General features: G+C 42.6%; 1 non-coding gene across 1 annotated transcript; it reads right to left on the bottom strand.

The window, feature by feature from the left end:
• Positions 1–2,243: 2,243 nt before the first annotated feature.
• On the bottom strand, positions 2,244–2,350 carry LOC141635656 (small nucleolar RNA R71). Its single transcript, XR_012540327.1, has one exon. It is a non-coding gene; the product is annotated as a small nucleolar RNA R71 (small nucleolar RNA).
• Between the last annotated feature and the right edge of the window lie 3,276 nt (positions 2,351–5,626).

Raw genomic sequence — 5,626 nt, 5'->3', positions numbered from 1 at the left:
GTCCTAAATATGATGTTTTACACCCCATTTTACACGCATTTCAGAGCTCATTTGTGTAGTTTATGCTACTATTTGCCCCATTTCGTCTACTTTCGCATTTTTATGTAATATTGCAGATTTATGCGGAAATGAGTAGATATTGAGCTAAATCCGTCCCCGAGTACCTTGCACTGCATTTGAAGTAAAGTATTTACTCAATGAACGAGCTTGGTGCGCATTTCGAGGTCCGAAAGACAAATCCACGAGAATTTAGAAGTCAAGTATCAGCTAAAGCTGTCCATCGACCGCTACCTATGGTCGATCGACCATACCACGACTTCCAGGAGCCACTGTTCAGAGCTTACCAGTCGATCGACCGGCCTCAGTGGTCGATCGACCAAGCCGCTAATCTGCGTGAATTAAAAGATCGAGAATAAGCAAGCCCATAGTAGTTAGGTTTTGGAAATAAGAACTACGTTGTATTCTATATAACGTATGCTAGGTTTTAAGAACAAGCATTCAGTTTTTATCAAGCTTTTAATCTAGTTTTATTATCAGAAATTCTTTAGGGTTCTTTAGGTTATAATCTTTTCCATTCAATAAAAGTTATTTTGGGCATTCGGGTTCTTGGATCTTTATTCTCTGCAAATTCCGTTCGGTATTCTCCTGCTCTTATTCAGTTTCATTGCTTATATTTCGTTAATAGTATAGAATTGCTAGTTAGTTCCCCGAAGCCGATTATCGTTTATTTGTTATTTGTTATTTAACTATTTCAAGCATGAATCCAGTAGTTTTATTCATTAATATTGTTGTTGTTTTTATCAATACCATGAGTAGCTAAATTCATCGTGCTAGGATGTAGGGAATCTGTAGGTTAGGCGGCATTAAAATTAGTATGACCTAAATCGCACGCCGGTCGATCGACTGGGTTCCCTAGTCGATCGACTGGCCACGTGAGCTGTGTTTCGTTTTAATTGTTTTAATTGTTATATTTGACGAATCGAATGCATGCGACTAGTTGAATGCTTAGTATATGACCGACCCATTAGATCGAAAGATAGGGAAAGTTGTTAGACTACCAATTATAATGACTAAACTATGCTAAGATCGTAAGATAGGTAAAGTTTAGATTTTTAGTCACTTTTCAGGACGAGAGTCAGTACTAGTGATATTAGGGACCCGTAGCGAGATCGAAAGATGCTACTTGTTAGGAGTGGACCGAGAGGACCTCTTATTTTTCCCGACTCACGTGATTTGTTTTAGACCTACCTAACCGCTGCCGCCGAAACTACAATGAACTGACCATCTTAGTACCCCTTTTTATTATTTGATTTAATCTATTTCTTTTATTAGCTCGTTTATTTGCCATTAGTTATAGACCAATTCAACTCAAAACCCCCCCACATAATTGTTACCTTAAGACTGAAATTAGACAACTAATAATTACATCTGCCTCTCTGTGGTTCGACCCTGCTACCGCTATCTATAGTTGTAGTTAGGAATTATAAATTTATTTTTGGTGCACACAACGACGGGCATCAAATTTTGGGGCCGTTGCCGGGGATGCAATTGTTCTAATTTTTAGTTGTTTTATTTTAGTATTTTTCTTAGTTTAAGGGACATTCGTTCCTTAAGCTATTCTCATATTTATTTTGTAGTTTCCTCTTATGCGCAGGTCACAGTGTGGTGAATTAGTACCGTTCAATCCTGAGATTGAGAAGACTTTGCGCGAGTTGAGACGATCATCTAGGATATTGCCGACAGAGGAAGAGCTGAATACTCGTTCTAGTTATTATGAGAACGAGTTGTTCAAGGAGGATCCACCTTCATCTCCTATTTCTACTTCATCAGCTGAGACCGTCACATCTCCAAATTTTCTAGAAATGGCTGAAGAAGCGACTATAGCAAGTCACTCTGAGCCGACAACTGCAAATCTATATAAGGGGTTCGAATTACCGGGAGCTGATAGAAAATTCGAACCGAAGCCTTCTTATATCAACTTGGTTGAGAGAAACCAATTCGGGGGAGCTGCAAATGAAGATGCAGCCAAGCATATGGAGATATTTATTGATTATTGCTGCTCTATACCCCCGCCGACCGGTGTGACCCAGGACCAGGTGAAGGAGACAATGTTTATATTCTCACTCCGCGATGCTACAAGGGAGTGGTACAGAGACCTGGACCGAGCTGCTAAAGGGATCACTGACTGGAATTCGATGGCCTTAGCGTTTTATAAGAAATATTTCTCTGCCTCGAAGACGAATGCTATTAGAGCTCAGATCACAAGCTTTAAACAGGGAGCTGATGAGAACTTTCATGAGGCATGGGTCGGTTTCAAGAAGTTGGTGCGAACCATTCCGCATCATGGGTTTGAGAAATGGAGCTTATGCAATCAGTTCTACAATGGGCTCTATGACGATCAGAGAGCTATCTTGGATGCGGCGGCTAGTGGCAGATTCTAGGAGAATATGGGAGAGACTAAGGGGTGAAAAATCATTGATGACTTGGCCACCCATAAGGCTGAGTATGGAAATTCCAGGGGAAATCAACAGAGAGCTGCTGAATCTCCTTCTGTAGCTGCATTAGAGGCTCTCACGGCGAGATTTGATAAGTACGAGTTGGGGGGAGCTTCAAAAGGAGGGATTTACCATGTAAACGCTGTTTCAGACGGTCCTTTCGTCTGCAAAAGATGTGGAGCTGAGGGACATGTTTCAGACAACTGTCCTAATCCCTTTGAGTCCTGTGCTGCCTTTCAACATTATAGGCTGACAAACACTTACTATGACCCGAATGTCCATCCAAATCTGAGGTGGAGCAGCCAAAATGTCTTGAATCCGACTCAACCTCCACAGCAGCAGCAGCAGAATTATGTGCCCCCTTATAAGCAACAACAGTTCCAAAAGCCCCTGTATGTCCCTCAGGAGCAACAGCAATCCCAAAATTCTGAGTTTGCCGAATTGAAGAATTTGTTGCTGAAGGAGTCCCAAGCTAGAGAGGCCGGGATGAAGATGTTGGAGAGCCAAATTGCCCAATTGGCTAGCAAGAATACAACTCGAGCTCCGGGACATTTACCGACTCAAACTGATCAAAAGTAGACCTTAAATGCAATTACCTTGAGGAGTGGGTCTACCCTTGATGGGCCCGCTATGGTCGAGGACATTGCTGAAAAAGATGAGGCGGAACCGAGTCAGAAGAAAGCTGGAACGAATAGTGGAAAGAAAAAGACGATCAGCAGGTATGTCAGTCGATCGATCGACATACCTGGGATCGATCGGCCCCGTGCTGCGACAACCGTAAGCTATCGTTCTGTAGAAGTCAGTCGATCGACTGACCAACATGGTCGATCGACTGACCAACCTGGTCGATCGACTGACAGCGCTGCTGAAAGTGATTCTTTTCGCCCTCCAATGCCTAATAACTTGAGGGATCACTTGTTTCTGGGTACGATTGGCCCGAAAATATTGAGGCAAGACCCAAATGCTGATGGGTCCGTTCCGGTTCCGAAATATGACCCTTTGTCGATTAATGGTTCACATTTGAGACGGTCTGAAGAAGGGTCAAGCTACAACAAGGAGAAGGTTGTGGACTTTTAGCCTAAGTCCACCGATGCCGGCATGAGAGATTTAGAATAGAGGGCTAAGTTACTTCTTACAGCCCCTTATCCAGAGAGATTGGTGCCGACGAAGGAACAGGTATCGTTTAATAAGTTTGAAAATGTTATCCGTAGCTTAAATGTACAAGTTCCTTTTCTTGAGTTAGTCAATCAAGTGCCTGCTTATATGAAATTCATGAAGCAACTCTTATAAAAAAAGAAGTCACTTGAAACTGTGCACACTGTCGCACTCACTGAGGAGTCATGCTCTTATTTGACCCACACTGCGCCCCATTAGCTAGAAGACCCGAATAGTTTTTCAGTTCCATGTAGTATTGGCACCGTTTCTATTAAGAAAGCCTTGTGTGACCTAGGAGCCAGTATTAGTGTAATGCCCTTGAGTCTTGCTAGGAAGCTCGAATTGACTAGGTTTGCAGTGACCAACATGACAGTACAGATGGCTGACCGATCTGCGGTCCAGCCAATAGAAGTCTTAGAGGACATTCCTGTGCAAATAGGAAAGTTTTTCTTCCCTGTCGACATCGTTCTACTAGATATGCCTGAGGATGCTCACATTCTTATAATATTGGGTAGACCATTTATGCACACAGCTGGTGCCGTTATAGATGTTGGTTCGGGGACTTTGACATTTAAGGTAGGAAAGCACTCTATTGTCTTTGCCCAGACAGCTAAGAAGAAAGACCCCATGTGGCCAATAACTTGTAATACGGTTTCTGAAAAGAAATCTTATTTTATACTTCCTGATATGCCTATCTCTACCCCTACTCCTGTTGTGACACCTCCGCCCCAGACTGGGAGCAAAGTGGAGGAAGATTCTTCTGTTTTAGATATTGCAGGAGCTGGTTTGGGGAAGGAAGAGCCGCATGTCGCTCCAGCTGTGCAGGAGCCAATAGTTCAAAGAGGCGGTCTAGGATGCCTTAGCTATGGCACGGATGAGGAGCCCGAAGATGAGCCAGTCAAAGCAACGGAGTCTGATCTGGATTCCGACGAGTCCGAAGAGGTCATTAAATGGGAAGATGTCCGACATGTTGATCCGTTGAGTTCTGCGGATGCTGGAGCTGAGAAGAGTGCAGCTGAGAAGATGAGCACTATTGAGGCTACCTCTTGTAGCCAGAAGCCGACCAAGTGGGCCATTCTGTGGCCGTTCTTGATCAACTATTAGTTGATTGCATGCTTTTTCAAACTTTCATTTTATTGCTTTTTAAGACTTTTTATTGTTTTCGTGTGCGCGAGACTTCGCTCTTTTACGTTTGCTTAGGATTTTAAACACTTTAGTCGGTTACTTTGGGTTTTGCGCAATTTTGGGCGCGTTATTATGTGCTTTTACAGGTATATAGACCATATTAGCTCAAGTTAGTGAGCTAATTCGAAGAAATCAAAAGGTTGCAGCTATTCCAATGATCGATCGGTCTCAGATGGTCGATCGACTGGCTGCACAGTTCCAGGAGCTTCTGTTCCTGACATCCTGGTTGATCGACTGGGTGAGGTGGTCGATCGACCGCCCAAAGCTGCTGTACCTGTTTCGATCATTCCCCTGCTGTGTTTGGTCGATTTGCGGAGACAAGGGAGTATTCCTTTCACTTTATTCTCCGCTTAATTTCTGATTTCTTCTGTTTTTTCCATTTTGCACATAATTTTACCGTCCCAATCTTGCTTTCTCAGAATTACGCGTGATATTGTTTGTCTTTTCAGGTACTTATTGGTAGCACTGCTGGCTACTGAAACCTCCTAGCTCACGCTGGTTTGGGGAGGTTTCCTTTTGCTGCGCTTAAAGTCTTGTGAGTTTCCGAGTCCTTTCTTTATGTCAATTTTAATTTTTATCTCGCAAAATCCCAATTTCCTTTGCTTCTTTATACATGATTTTGCACAATGGGGACATTGTGCGATTTGGTTTGGGAAAGGGTTTTGCGTTGCATTTCATTTGCTTGCATTCACGTTTACATTTTTTGTCTTGCATTGTTGTTTATTTTCCTTTATATATACAGAAAATTCAAAAAATTCAAAAAATTCAAAAAATTGAAAAAAATGCACGTT

The sequence above is a fragment of the Silene latifolia genome, chromosome Y (genome assembly GCF_048544455.1).
Source record: "Silene latifolia isolate original U9 population chromosome Y, ASM4854445v1, whole genome shotgun sequence".
Taxonomy (NCBI): domain Eukaryota; kingdom Viridiplantae; phylum Streptophyta; class Magnoliopsida; order Caryophyllales; family Caryophyllaceae; genus Silene; species Silene latifolia.
The sequence above is the reverse complement of the archived record's forward strand: the minus strand, read 5'-3'. Positions and strand labels throughout refer to the sequence as shown.